The 15,760-nt window shown below is 39.1% G+C and overlaps 1 protein-coding gene across 6 annotated transcripts in view; it reads right to left on the minus strand.

The window, feature by feature from the left end:
- PPP2R3A (protein phosphatase 2 regulatory subunit B''alpha) overlaps positions 1-15,760 on the minus strand; it is a 233,067-nt gene that overhangs the window by 48,120 nt on the left and 169,187 nt on the right. The window lies entirely within an intron of this gene.

Here is a 15,760-nt window from a genome sequence, read left to right on the forward strand (position 1 = left end):
CAGCAACTAGAGAGAGAGGACGTAGGAGCCTGGTAGGCTGCAGTCCATGGGGTCACGAAGAGTCAGACACGACTGAGTAACTTCACTTTCACTTTTCACTTTCATGCGTTGGAGAAGGAAATGGCATCCCACCCCAATGTTCTTGCCTGGAGAATCCCAGGGATGGTGGAGCCTGGTGGGAGGCTGTCTATGGGGTTGCACAGAGTCGGACACGACTGAAGCGACTTAGCAGCAGCAGCAGCAGAACAAATGCAGCCCAAAAGTATTAGAAGGAAGGAAACAACAAAGATCAGAGTGGAACTAAATGAAAAAGAGGTTAAAAAGACAATAAAAAGTCAATGGAACTAACAGCTGGTCCTTTGAAAAGATGAACAAAATTGATAAACCTGCAGCTATACTCCCAAAAAGAGAGAGAGAAGTCAAAACCAAAAGTGAAAGAAAACATTACTAGTGATAGTAGTGAAACACAGGATTATAGGAGGCTACTATGAACAATTACACACCAACAAACTTGACAACCTAGAAAAAAATGGATAAACTCCTAGAAACATATAAGCTACCAAGACTTGAATTATGAAAAAAAGAAAATTTGAACAGTCCAATTACTAGTAAGGTGACTGAATCAGTAGTGAAAAATCTCCCAACAAAGAAAAGCCTAGGACCAGATTTACTAATGAATTCTGTAAAACATCTAAAAAGCTTTAGCACTGGTTCTCTCAAACTATTCTAAAAGACAGGAGAGGAAGGAATATCCAAACTAACTTTGAGGCCAGCATTACCCCCAAATAACAAAATCAGACAAGGATGCCACAAGAAAATTATAGGCCAATATTTCTCATAATTATAGATGAAAAAACCTCAACAAAATGTTAGTAAACTAAATGTAACAACAAAGTAAAAGGATCATAAACCAAGATTCAGTTCAGTTCAACATCTGCAAATCAATCAAGGTGACACACCACATTAACAAAAGGAAGGATAACATATGATCATCTGAATAGATGTGGAAAAAGTGTTTGACAAAATTCAACATCCATTAATTATAAAAACTCCCAACAAAGCGGGTATAGTGGGGACATATCTCAACATAATAAGGGCCATAGTGGTAAATGCTTATATCAAAACCCAACAAGTATCTCAAACAAACAGCTGAACTTTAATCCTCCAGGAACTAGAAAGAGTAGAACAAATGAAACCCAAAAGTAATAGAAGGAAGGAAACAACAAAGATCAGAGTGGAAATAAATGAAAAAGAGATTAAAAAGATAATAAAAAGTCAATGAAACTAAGAGCTGGTTCTTCGAAAAGATGAAGCTTTTCAGCTAACATTATACTCAATGGTGAAAAGCTGGAAGGTTTTCCTCTAAGACCAAGAACAAGAAAAGGGTACTCACTTTTGCTACTTTTATTCAATGTAGTACTGGAAGTCCTAGCTGGGACAGTTAGGCAAGAGAAATAAATAAAAGCTAACCAAATTTAAAATGAAGAATTAGACTGTCACTAGGTACAGATAATATTATATACAGAAAACCTTAAAGACTTTACCAAGAGACTGTTAAAAACTAATAAACACAATAAAATTGCAAGATACAAAATCAATATACAAAAATCTTTTGCATTTCTATACAGTAACAATGAACTAGCAGAAAGAGAGATTAACAAATCCATTTACCACTGCATCAAGAATGAAATAAAATATCTGGAAATAAATTTAAACAAAGAGGTGAAAGATCTGTGTACTGAAAAATCATAGGACACTGATGAATGAAATTGAAGCTACATATAAATTGAGATATTTCATTCTAATGGACTGGAATAATTAATGTTGTCAAAATGTCCCTACTAACCAAAGTCGTCTACAGATTAAATGCAATCCCTATAAAAATTTCAATGACATTTTCCACATAAATAAAACAATCCTAAAATTTGTATGGAATCATACAAGATCTCAACTTGTCAAAGCAAACTTGAGCAAGAAGAACAAAACTGGAGCATCACATTACCTCATTTCAAATTATACTACAACACTATAATAATCAAAACAGTATGGCTGTCACAAAAATAGACACATAGATTAGTGGGACAGAATAGGGCCCCGAAATCAAACTACACATATATGATCAATTGATTTATAACAAAGGAGCCAAGAATATACAAGAATATACAATGGGGGAAAGAACAATCTGTTCAATAATGGGTACTTGGAAGAATGGACAGCTTTATGCAAAACAAAACAAAACTGTACCACTGTCTTATGTTACACACAGAAACCAACTCAAAATGGATTAAAGACTTGAATATAAGACCTGAAACCAAGCTTCTAGGCTGTGATCTCCTTGACATTGGTCTTGGCAATGTTTTTTTTGGGTTTGACACCAAAAGCAAACTAATAAAATAAAAAATACATGAGTCAGCTACATCAAACTAAAAAGCTTCCACACAGCAAAGGTGAGGTGAGGTGAAGTTGCTCAGTCATGTCCGACTCTTTGCGACCCCATGGACTGTAGCCTATCAGGCTCCTCCATCCATGGCATTTTCCAGGCAAGAGTACTGGAGTGGGTTGCCATTTCCTCCTCCAGAGAAACAGAGTTAGAAGCTCTGCACAGCAAAGGAAACCATCAAGAAAAATAAAAAGACAACCTACTGAATAAAATATTTGCAAATTACATAGCTGATAAGGCATTAATATTCAGAATATATAAAGAACTTATAAAACTCAACAGCAAAAAATAAAACAAAAACAAAAAACTGAAAAAATGGCAGAGGATCTTAATAGACATTTTCCCAGGAAGAGATAAGAATGGGGGAAAAAAAAGAAGAGATACAAATAGTCAACAGGTACATGAAAAGATGCTGAACATCACCAATTATCAGGGAAATGAAAATCAAAATCACAATGAGACACCTCATACCTGTAAGAATGACTGTTATCAAAAAGACAACTGTTGGCAAGGATGTGAAGAAAACGGAATCCTTGTGTACTGCGAAATCTAAATTAGTGCAGCCACTATGGAACGCAGTAGAGAGTTCCTTAAAAAATTGCAAATAGAACTACCATATGGTCTAGCAGTTCCACTTCTGGGTATTTATCAAAAGAAAAAACAACATCCCCAAAAGATATTTACCCCCTTGTTCACTGTACAGCTAATATATGGAAACATCCTGTATGTCCATCAATGGATGAACAGGTAAAGAAAACATGGTATATACACACAATGGAATATTATTCAGCTATAAAAAATGAAATATTGCCATTTGTGACAACATGGATGGACACTGAGGGCATTATGTAAGTGAGTTAAGTCAGATCGAGAAAGGTAAATCCTGTATGATCCTTAAATTCCTTACATATGGAATTTAAAGACCACCACCACCACCACCACCAAAACCCAAAATCAAGAGATCACACAAAGAGAACAGATTGGTGTTTGCCAGAGGTGGAGGGTAGAGAGTGTGTGAAATGGCTTGCTGCTGCTGCTGCTGCTGCTAAGTCGCATCAGTTGCGTCCAACTCTGTGCGACCCCACAGACGGCAGCCCACCAGGCTCCTCTGTCCCTGGGATTCTCCAGGCAAGAACACTGGAGTGGGTTGGTGAAATGGCTTAAGGGGGTCAAATATTACAAACTTCTAATTATAAAATAACTCCTAGGGATATAATGTATGGTATAGTACCTAGAGTTTATAACACTGTATTGCATATTAGAAAGGTGATAAACGAGTAGATCTTAGAAGTTCTCGTCACAAGAAAACTGTAACCATATATGGTGACAGATTAAGCAGACTTATTGAAATGATCTTTTTGAAGCATGTAAGAACAGTGAATCATGAAGTACATCAGAAATTAAATTAATGGAAAGTTATGACCAATCTAGATAGCATATTAAAAAGCAGAGACATTACTTTGCCAACAAAGGCCCGTCTAGTCAAGGCTATGGTTTTTCCAGTAGTCATGTATGGATGTAAGAGTTGGACTGTGAAGAAAGCTGAGCGCTGAAGAATTGAGGCTTTTGAACTGTGGTGTTGGAGAAGACTCTTGAGAGTCCCTTGGACTGCAAGGAGATCCAACCAATCCATTCTAAAGGAGATCAGTCCTGGGTGTTCATTGGAAGGACTGATGCTGAGGCTGAAACTCCAATACTTTGGCCACCTCATGTGAAGAGTTGACTCATTGGAAAAGACTCTGATGCTGGGAGGGATTGGGGGCAAGAGGAGAAGGGGACGCCAGAGGATGAGATGGCTGGATGGCATCATCAACTCGATGGACGTGAGTTTGAGTGAACTTCCGGGAGTTGGTGATGGACAGGGAGGCCTGGTGTGCTGCGATTCATGGGGTCACAAAGAGTCAGACACAACTGAGTGACTGAACTGAACTGAACTGAATAGGTCAATTATACTGAAGGAAGGAAAAAAGGAGGTGGAAAAGGAAAAAGAAAAGACACAAATTGCAACTGTAGTAATTTGATATGAGGCCAGTCTTTTTTCCTGGGGGGAGGTAGGCAAAGAGACTTTATTTATATGGAAGAACTCCCCAGGTTGGTAGGTGCCCAATATGCTACTGGAGATCAGTGGAGAAATAACTCCAGAAAGAATGAAGGAATGGAGCCAGAGCAAAAACAATACCCAATTATGGATGTGACTGGTGATAGAAGCAAGATCCGATGCTGTAAAGAGCAATATTGCATGGGAACCTGGAATGTGAGGTCCACGAATCAAGTTAAATTGGAAGTGATCAAACAGGAGATGGCAAGAGTGAACGTCAACATTCTAGGAATCAGCGAACTAAAATGGACTGGAATGGGTGAATTTAACTCAGATGAGCATTATATCTACTACTGTGGACAGGAATCCCTTAGAAGAAATGGAGTAGCCATCATGGTCAACAAAAGAGTCCGAAATGCAGTCCTTGGATGCAATCTCAAAAACGACAGAATGATCTCTGTTCGTTTCCAAGGCAAACCATTCAATATCACAGTAATCCAAGTCTATGCCCCAACCAGTAACGCTGAAGAAGCTGAAGTTGAACGGTTCTATGAAGACCTACAAGACCTTTTAGACCTAACACCCAAAAAAGATGTCCTTTTCACTATAGGGGACTGGAATACAGAAGTAGAAAGTCAAGAAACACCTGGAGTAACAGGCAAATTTGGTCTTGGAATACGGAATGAAGCAGGGCAAAGGCTAACAGAGTTTTGCCAAGAGAACGCACTGGTCATAGCAAACACCATCTTCCAACAACACAAGAGAAGACTACACATGGACATCACCAGATGGTCAACACCAAAATCAGACTGATTATATTTTTTGCAGCCAAAGATGGAGAAGCTCTATATAGTCAGCAAAAACAAGACTGGGAGCTGACTGTGGCTCAGATCATGAACTCCTTATTGCCAAATTCAGACTGAAATTGAAGAAAGTAGGGAAAACCACTAGACCATTCAGGTATGACCTAAATCAAATCCCTTATGATTATACAGTGGAAGTGAAAAATAGATTTAAGGGACTAGATCTCATAGAGTGCCTGATGAACTATGGATGGAGGTTTGTGATATTGTACAGGAGACAGGGATCAAGACCATCCCCATGGAAAAGAAATGCAAAATGGCAAAATGGCTGTCTGGGAAGGCCTTACAAATAGCTGTGAAAAGAAGAGAAGTGAAAAGCAAAGGAGAAAAGGAAAGATATAAGCATCTGAATGCAGAGTTCCAAAGAATAGCAAGAAGAGATAAGAAAGCCTTCCTTAGCGATCAATGCAAAGAAATAGAGGAAAACAATAGAATGGGAAAGACTACAGATCTCTTCAAGAAAATTAGAGATACCAAGGGGACATTTCAGGCAAAGATGGACACAATAAAGGACAGAAATAGTATGGACCTAACAGAAGCAGAAGATATTAAGAAGAGGTGGCAAGAATACACAGAAGAACTGTACAAAAAAGATCTTCACGACCCAGATAATCATGATGGTGTGATCACTCACCTAGAGCCAGACATCCAAGCCAGCCACTTGGAATATGAAGTCAAGTGGGCTTTAGAGAGCATCACTACGAACAAAGCTAGTGGAGGTGATGGCATTCCAGTTGAGCTATTTCAAATCCTGAAAGATGATGCTGCAAAAGTGCTGCACTCAGTATGCCAGCACATTTGGAAAACTCAGCAGTGGCCACAGGACTGGAAAAGGTCAGTTTTCATTCCAATCCCAAAGAAAGGCAATGCCAAAGAATGCTCAACCTACCGCACAATTGCACTCATCTCACATGCTAGTCAAGTAATGCTCAAAATTCTCCAAGCTGGCTTCAGTAATATGTGAACCGTGAACTTCCAGATGTTCAAGCTGGCTTTAGAAAAGGCAGAGGAACCAGATATCAAATTGCCAACATCCGATGGATCATCAAAAAAGCAAGAGAGTTCCAGAAAAACATCTATTTCTGCTTTATTGACTATGCCAAAGCCTTTGACTGTGTGGATCACAATAAACTGTGGAAAATTCTTCAAGAGATGGGAATACCAGATCACCTGACCTGCCTCTTGAGAAACCTATATGCAGGTCAGGAAGCAACAGTTAGAACTGGACATGGAACAACAGACTGGTTCCAAATAGGAAAAGGAGTATGTCAAGGCTGTATATTGTCACACTGCTTATTTAACTTATATGGAGAGTACATCATGAGAAACACTGGGCTGGAAGAAGCACAAGCTAGAATCAAGATTGCTGGGAGAAATATCAATAACCTCAGATATGCAGATGACACCACCCTTATGGCAGAAAGTGAAGAGGAACTAAAGAGCCTCTTGATGAAAGTGAAGGAGGAGAGTGAAAAAGTTGGCTTAAAGCTCAACATTCAGAAAACGAAGATCATGGCATCTGGTCCCATCACTTCATGGTAAATAGATGGGGAAACAGTGGAAACAGTGTCAGACTTTATTTTTCTGGGCTCCAAAATCACTGCAGATGGTGACTGCAGCCATGCAATTAAAAGACGCTTACTCCTTGGAAGGAAAGTTATGACCAACCTAGACGGCATATTAAAAAGCAGAGACATTACTTTGCCAACAAAGGTCCGTCTAGTCAAGGCTATGGTTTTTCCAGTAGTCATGTATGGATGTGAGAGTTGTACTGTGAAGAAAGCTGAGCCCCGAAAAATTGATGCTTTTGAACTGTGGTGTCTCTTGAGAGTCCCTTGGACTGCAAGGAGATCCAACCAGTCCATTCTAAAGGAGATCAGTCCTGGGTGTTTGGAAGGAATGATGCTAAAGCTGAAACTTCAGTACTTTGGTCACCTCATGCGAAGAGTTGACTCATTGGAAAAGACTCTGATGCTGGGAGGGATTGGGGGCAAGGGGAGAAGGGGACGACAGAGGATGAGATGGCTGAATGGCATCACCGACTCGATGGACGTGAGTCTGAGTGAACTGCGGGAGTTGGTGAGGACAGGGAGGCTTGGCGTGCTGCAATTTATGGGGTCGCAAAGAGTTGGACATGACTGAGCGACTGAACTGAACTCATAGTCGATTTATAATATTGTATTAGTTTAAGGTATACAGCAAAGTGATTCAGATATATGTATTTTTCACAGTATTTTCGATTACAGGTTATTATATATATAATATTCTGACTAGAGTGATGTGGATTTATTTCTGGATCTGCCCATTTTTTGAGTTTTTTTAAAAAAGTTTTGAGTTGTATGAACTGTTTATATATTTTGGAAATTGAGCCCTTGTTAGTCCCATCATTTGCAAATGTTTTTTCCCATTCCCTAAGTTTTTTTCATTTTGTCAATGGCTTCTTTTGCTGTGCAAAAGCTTTTAAGTTTGACTATGTCCCCTTTACTTATTTTTTCTTTTCTTTCTCTTGCCTTGGGAGACTGATCTAAGAAAATACTGCTACAACTTGTGTCAGAGGATGTTTTGCCCAAGTTAAGAGGCCAGTCATTGAAGCCTGTACTCTCACGGGCTTGGAGTCAGAAAAAAATTACCGTAATAATTTACTGTGGTTAAAAAGACCATTACATTTGCTTCTAGATCAGTTATATTTGAGAAAGAGTTTCTTTAGAGTGCAGAAAATGTGACTTGCCGCAAGCATAACCCGTTATTTCAATACCCTTTATTATTTATTTTCCAACATCCTTTATCGAAGAGACTATAGTTTCCTCATGTATGTTCTTGGCACCTTTGTTGAAGATCAACCAACCATAAACGCATCGGTTTATTTCTGGTTTCTCTATTCTGTTCTCTTAGTGTATGTGTGTATGTATGGTTTTATGCAATATGATGCTGTTTTACTATAGCTTTGTAGTATATTTTGAAATCAAGTAGTGTGATGCCTCCAGCTTTATTGTGTTCCTTAAGATGGCTTTGTGTTCTTTTCTAGGACCATATGAATTTTAGAATTGTTCTTCTGTTTTTGTGAAAAATTCCATAGGAATTTTGATAGGTATTGCATTGAATCTGAAGATAAGTTTGAGAAGCAATTTTTTTTTTCGTTTTAAGCAATTTATTAAGGTATAATTTATTGTTATATATTACAATAAATTGGACATATTTAGAGTATATAATTTTGATGTTTTGTTTTATAGATATATGTATATTTATAAATATAATATATAAATATATAAAATCTATAAATATAAAAATAAAAATATATAACTATATATTTATAAGTATATATATATATAATAAAACCACTACTATAATCAAGAAAGCTACCGGGTCCCAGTGGTTAAGACTCTGGGCTTCCACTGTAGGGGCACAGGTTTGATCCCTGGCTGAGAAACTAAGATCCCACATGCTGAGTGGCCAAAAAATAAACTGAAAAAATTTTTTGTAAAAGACAGCAACCATATCATCACCCCCAAATGTTCTTCATGCATTTTATAAACCTTTCCAATGTCCCCTCCTGCTACTGGCACCCTACCCCCAGGAAACCACCTGTTTTCTGTTGCACTACGTTAGGTTACAATGTTAGGCTTTTATATCCATGGACCCATACAGTATGCACTCCTTTACCTGGTTTCTTTCACTCACCATAACTATTCTGAGATTCATCTGTGTTTTTTATGTTCATTAGTAGTCTATTACTTTTTATTGCTGAGTGGTCTTCAAGTTTGCATAATCAGTTCAGTTCAGTTGCTCAGTTGTTTCCGACTTTTTGCCACCCCATAGACTGCAGCATGCCAGGCTTCCCAGTCCATCACCAACTCCTGGAGTTCACTCAAACTCATGTCCATTGAGTCAGTGATGCCATCCAACCATCTCATCCTGTTGTCCCCTTCTCCTCCCGCCTTCAGTCTTTCCCAGCATCAGGGTCTTTTCCAATGAGTCAGCTCTTCGTATCAGGTGGCCAAAGTCAAAACTGGAGTTTCAGCTTCAGCATCAGTCCTTCCAATGAATATTCAGGATTGATTTCCTTTAGGATGGACTGGTTGGATCTCCTTGCTGTCCAAGGGACTCTCAAGAGTCTTCTCCAACATCACAGTTCAAAAGTGTCAATTCTTTGGCACTCAGCTTTCTTTATAGTCCAACTCTCACATCCACACATGACTGGTGGAAAAACCATAGCTTTGACTAGATGGACCTTTGTTGGCAAAGTAATGTCTCTGCTTTTGAATATGCTGTCTAGGTTGGTCATTATTTTTCTTCCCAGGAGCAAGAGTCTTTTAAATTCATGGCTGTAGCCACCATCTGCAATGGTTTTGGAGCCCCCCCAAATAAAGTCTGTCACTGTTTCCATTGTTTCCCCATCTATTTGCCATGAAGTGATGGGACTGGATGCCATGATCTTAGTTTTCTGAATGGTGAGTTTTAAGCCAACTTTTTCACTCTCCTCTTTCACTTTCATCAAGAGGCTCTTTAGTTCTTCGCTCTCTGCCTTAAGGGTGGTGTCATGTGCATATCTGAGGTTATTGATATTTCTCCCAGCAATCTTGATTCCAGCTTGTGGTTCATCCAGCCCACCATTTCGCATGATGTACTCTGCATTAACTTTAAGCAAGGTGACAATATACAGCCATGATGTACTTCTTTCCTGATTTGGAACCAGTTTGTTGTTCCATGTCCAGTTCTAACTGTTGCTTCTTAACCTGCATACAGATTTCTCAGGAGGCAGGTCAGGTGGTATAGTAGTCCCATTTCTTTAAGAATTTTCCACAGTAATCTGTTTTCTTTTAATTTTGAGGCCTGTCCATCATATCAGTTTCCTAGAGCTCCCCTAAAAGTTGTACCACAAAATATGTGGCTTTAAACAGAAGTTTTTCTCTTTCAAGTTCTGGAGGGAAGCATGGATATTTTAACAAGATTCTTCCAGATCATTAAGATGGGGTATCTTTCCATTTTTTGTATCCTCTTTAAATTCTTTCATCAAGATTTTATATATTTCAGTATACAGATCTTCAATTTCCTTAGTCAAATGTTTCCTATGTGTTTCATTTCACTTGATGCTGTTTGTATATGGGAAGATTTTCTTAAATCCCTTTCAAATACTCTGTTGTCAGTGTACAGAAGTGCAACTAATTTTTGTATGTTCATTTAATATACTGCAACTTTCCAATATTCATTTGCTTTTTTCTAACAGATTTTGTGGTCTTTAAGGGTTTTCTATATATAACATTATGTAATTTCCAAAGAAAAAAATTTACTCTTTCCCTGGTCTGGGTACTTCTTCTTTACTTTTCTTGACCGATTATTCTGGCTAAGACTTCTACTTCAGTAAAAGTGGCAAGAGTGGGCCTCCTTGTCTTGATCTTAGAGGAAAAGCTTTCACCTTTTTACCACTGAGTATGATGTTAGTTGTGGACTTGTCACGCGTGCGTGCGTGCTAAGTCGCTTCAGTCATTTCCAACTCTTTGTGACCCTATGAACTGTAGCCTGCCAGGGCTCTCTATCCACGGGATTCTCCAGGCAAGAATCCTGGAGTGGGTTGCCATGCCCTTCTCCAGGGGATCTTCCAAACCCAGGGATTGAACCTGCGTCTCTTATGTCTCCTGCACTGGGAGGTGAGTTTGTTACCACTAGTGCCACGTGGGAAGACTGGGTCTTGTCATACACAGCCTTTATTATGTTGAGGTACATTGCTTCTACACCTAATTTGATGAGACTTTTTTAATCTCTTTAATTGAAAGTTGTTCAATTGTGTCAAATGCTTTTCTAAGTATCTATTGATTTGATCATATAACTTTTATCCTTTATTCTTTTAATGTGGCATGACATTTACAGATTTGCATGTCAAACTATCCTTGCATCCTAGGCATCAGTTCAGTCGCTCAGTCGTGTGCAACTCTTTGCGACACCATGAGTTGCAGCACGCCAGGCCTCCCTGTCCATCACAAACTCCTGGAGTTCACTCAAACTCACGTCCATCGACTCAGTGATGCCATCCAGCCATCTCATCCTCTGTCATCCCCTTCTCCTCCTGCCCCCAATCCCTCCCAGCATCAGAGTCTTTTCCAGTGAGTCAGCTCTTCGCATGAGGTGGCCTGCTGCTGCTGCTAAGTAGCTTCAGTTGTGTCCGACTCTGTGCGACCCCATAGACAGCAGCCCACAGGCTCCCCCGTCCTTGAGGTGCAGCCCTGGGATTTCTTTGGAGGGAATGATGCTGAAGCTGAAACTCCAGTACTTTGGCCACCTCATGCAAAGAGCTGACTAATTGGAAAAGACTCTGATGCTGGGAGGGATCGGGGGCAGGAGGAGAGGGGGACGCCAGAGGATGAGATGGCTGGATGGCATCACTGACTCAATGGACTTGAGTCTGAGTGAACTCCGGGAGTTTGTGATTGACAGGGAGGCCTGGCGTGCTGCGATTCATGGGGTCGCAAAAAGTCGGACACGACTGAGCGACTGAACTGAACTGAAACCTCACTTAATCATGGTATATGATCATTTTAATGTGTTGTTGAATTCAGTTTGCCAGTATTTTGTTGAGAATTTCTGTATCTATGTTTATTAGAAATATTAGCTTATAATTTTCTTCTCTCATAGTTTCCTTATCTGACTTTGGTAGAAGGGTAATGCTGGTTTCATAAAACGAATTTGAGAGTATTCCCTCTCCACTTTTTAAGAAGAGTTTTAGAATAATTTGGATTCATTCTTTCATTGGCAGAATTCAACTGTAAAATCATTAGGGCTTGGACTTTTCTTTCTTGGGATGTTTCTGATTACTGATTCTATCTCCTTACTCACTCATTACTGGCCTGCTCAGATTTCCTGATTCAGTCTTGGTAGGTTGAATGTTTCAAGGAATTTATCCATGACACCACCCTTATGGCAGAAAGTGAAGAAGAACTAAGGAGCCTCTTGATGAAAGTGAAAGAGGAGAGTGAAAAAGTTGGCTTAAAGCTCAACATTCAGAAAACTAAGATCATGGCATCCGGTCCCATCACTTCATGGCAAATAGATGGGGAAACAGTGGAAACAGTGGCTGACTTTATTTTTCTGGGCTCCAAAATCACTGCAGATGGTGATTGCAGCCATGAAATTAAAAGACACTTACTCCTTGGAAGGAAAGTTATGACCAACCTAGACAGCATATTAAAAAGCAGAGACATTACTTTGCCAACAAAGGCCCGTCTAGTCAAGACTATGGTTTTTCCAGTGGTCATGTATGGATGTGAGAGTTAGACTATAAAGAAAGCTGAGCACAGAAGAATTGATGCTTTTGAACTGTGGTGTTGGGAAGACTCTTGAGAGTCCCTTGGACTGCAAGGAGATCCAACCAGTCCATCCTAAAGGAGACCAGTCCTGGGTGTTCATTGGAAGGACTGATGTTGAAGCTGAAACTCCAGTACTTTGGCTACCTGATGTGAAGAGCTGACTCATTGGAAAAGACCCTGATGCTGGGAAAGATTGAGGGCAGGAAGAGAAGGGGCCAACAGAGGATGAGATAGTTGGATGGCATCACTGACTCAATGGACATGGGTTTGGGTGGACTCTGGGAGTTGGTGATGGACAGGGAGGCCTGGAGTGCTGTGGTTCACGGGGTCACAAAGAGTTGGACACGACTGAGTGACTGAACTGACATCCAATTTCTTGCTATAAAAGTGTTTATATAAATCAACCCTGAATACTCACTGGAGGGACTGATGCTGAAGTTGAAGCTCCAATACTTTGGTCACCTGATGGAAAGAGCTGACTCACTGGAAAAGACCCTGATACTGGGAAATACTGAGAGCAGGAGGAGTAGGGGGTGACACAGGATGAGATGTTTGGATGGCATCACTGACTCAATGGACAAGAGTTTGAGCAAACTCCAGGAGATAATGAAGGACAGGGAAGGCTGGCATGCTGCACTCTATGGGGTCACAAAGATTTGGACACAACTGAGCAACTAAATGACAACAACAGCTATTATTGTTTCTCCATTTAAGTCTGATAATATTTGCTTTATATATTTAGAGGCTCCTACATGTTAGGTGGATAAATATTTACAAGTGTTACATCCTCTGCTGCAATGATTTCTGTATCATTCTGTATCATTCTGCATTGACCTTCTTTCTCTTTTATTAGTCTTTATTTTAAAGTCTTTTGTCTGGCATAAAGGTAGCTAATCCAGCTTTCTTTTTGTTTCCATTTGCATTGAATATCTTTTCCTATCCCTTAACTTTTAGGGTATGTGTGTCCTTAAAGCTAAAATGAGTCTCTTGTAGGCAGCATATCATACCATCTTGGCTTTTAAAAAATATATATATTTACTTATTCTTTTTTGGCTGCATCATTTTAGCTGTGGCATATGAGAGTGTGCGGACTCAGTAGTTGTGGATGTGGGCTCTGTAGTTGTGGTGTGTGGGATCCAGGGCATGTAGGCTCTGCATTTTGTGGCACTCAGGCTTCCTAGTAGAGACATGTGGGCTCAGCTGTTGTGGCAGGCAGGCTTAGTTGTCCCACGCCATGTAGGATCTTAGATACCTGGGTTCTTTGGTGGCTCAGATGGTAAAGAGTCTGCCTGCAGTGTGGAAGACCTGGGTTCAATCGCTGGGTCAGGAAGATCCCCTAGAGAAGGTAATGGCCACCCACTCCAGTATTCTTGCCTGGAGAATTCCACGGACAGCGGAACCTGGTGGGCTACAGTCCATGGGGTCACAAAGAGTCAGACATGACTTAGTGACTTTCACCTTCATTTTCCAGGGATCAAACTCACATCTCCTGAATTAGAAGGCTGATTCTTAACCCCTTGACCACCAAGGAAGTCCCTGTACAATCTTGTTTTTAATCATTTCACAATCTGTGTTTATTGGTTGTTGATTTTGATCCATTTACATTTAAAGTAATTATTTATTGGTAAGGACTTACTATTGCCATTTTGTTAATTTGTTTATGTTTTATAGTTCTGTTGCCTTTTTCTTCCTGTCCTCCTTTTTCAGTGGACGATTTTTTTGTAGTGATGTATCTGGATTCTTTTATCTTTTGTGTATCTATTACAGGTTTCCTATTTGTGGTTATCTTCCATGAAAGATCTTATAGTGATAAAAGTTTATTTGAAGTTGATAACAGCTTAAATTTGACTGCATACAAAATCTATATGTTTTACTTTTCCTCCCATCACATTTTATGTTGTCATAATTTACATCTTATATATTGTGTATTCACTACAAAATTACTGTAGTTATATACTTTTTTCTTAACTTTTAAAGCAGAGTTAAAAGTGATTTATGCTTTATCCTTAAATATTAAAATATTCTGAACTTAACTATATTCTTATCTTTACAATGAGCTTTATAATTTCTATTTTTATGTTAGTTGGCATCCTTTAAGGAACGGTTGAATAACTCTTTAGCATTTCCTGTAAGGCAGGTCTAGTGATGATGAACTCCTACAGATTTCATCTGGAAAAGTCTTTATTCCCCCTTTATTTCCGAAGTATAAGCTTTGCCAAGTACAGCATTTTTGGTTGAAATTTTTTTCTTTGAGCAATATGAATACATCATGCCACTCTTTCTTGTCTGTAAAGTGTACACTAAGAAATACATTGCAAGTGGACTGAAAAAGAAAAAATAAATACACTGCTAGTCCTATAGGGGTCCCCTTGTATATGATGAGTTGGTTTTCTCTTGGTGATTTCAAAATTGTCTTTGAGAATCTGATTATAATGTGTCATGGTGAAGATCTCTTTATATTTTCTATATTTGAGATTCCTTGTGCTACATGGATCTGGATGTCTATTTCCCTCTCCAGATAAGTGAAGTTTTCTGTCATTATTTCTTTAACACATTGACCAGACACATATGTCTTTTGTTACCCAAATGTTACTGACAGGAGGCATATCAATATCACTCACATAACAAATTGCCCACCACAGGCATTAGTTTCTGCAAAAATCCCCCAGGTAATAATGAGCTGAGTACATTTTCTGCCTTTGTCTCTTTCTCTGTCCCTTCTGGGACTCTAATAATGCATATATTGTTCATTTTCATGGCTTTCTGTAAGTCTTGGAGACTTTTTATTCCCTTTCCATTCTTTTTTCTCTGATTGGGTAATTTTAATTGACCTGTTTTTATGCTCACTGATTTTTTCATTTGATTGGTCTGTTGTTGAAGATTTCTATATACTTTTTCTGTACAGAAATTTTGCTCTTTGGTTTTAGAATTTCCATTTGGTTCATTTTTATGGTTTCTGTCTCTTTGTTGAACAAAGAGGTATTTTCTTCATGTATTGTTTACCTGATATTTGCTTAGTTGCTGATCTGTGTTCTTTCATAGCTCACTGAGATTCTTTAAGATGATTATTTTGAATTCTTTCTCAGCCAATTCACAGATCTCAATTTCTTTAGGGCCAGTT

Source organism: Bos indicus, chromosome 1 (assembly GCF_029378745.1).
Source record: "Bos indicus isolate NIAB-ARS_2022 breed Sahiwal x Tharparkar chromosome 1, NIAB-ARS_B.indTharparkar_mat_pri_1.0, whole genome shotgun sequence".
Taxonomy (NCBI): Eukaryota; Metazoa; Chordata; class Mammalia; order Artiodactyla; family Bovidae; genus Bos; species Bos indicus.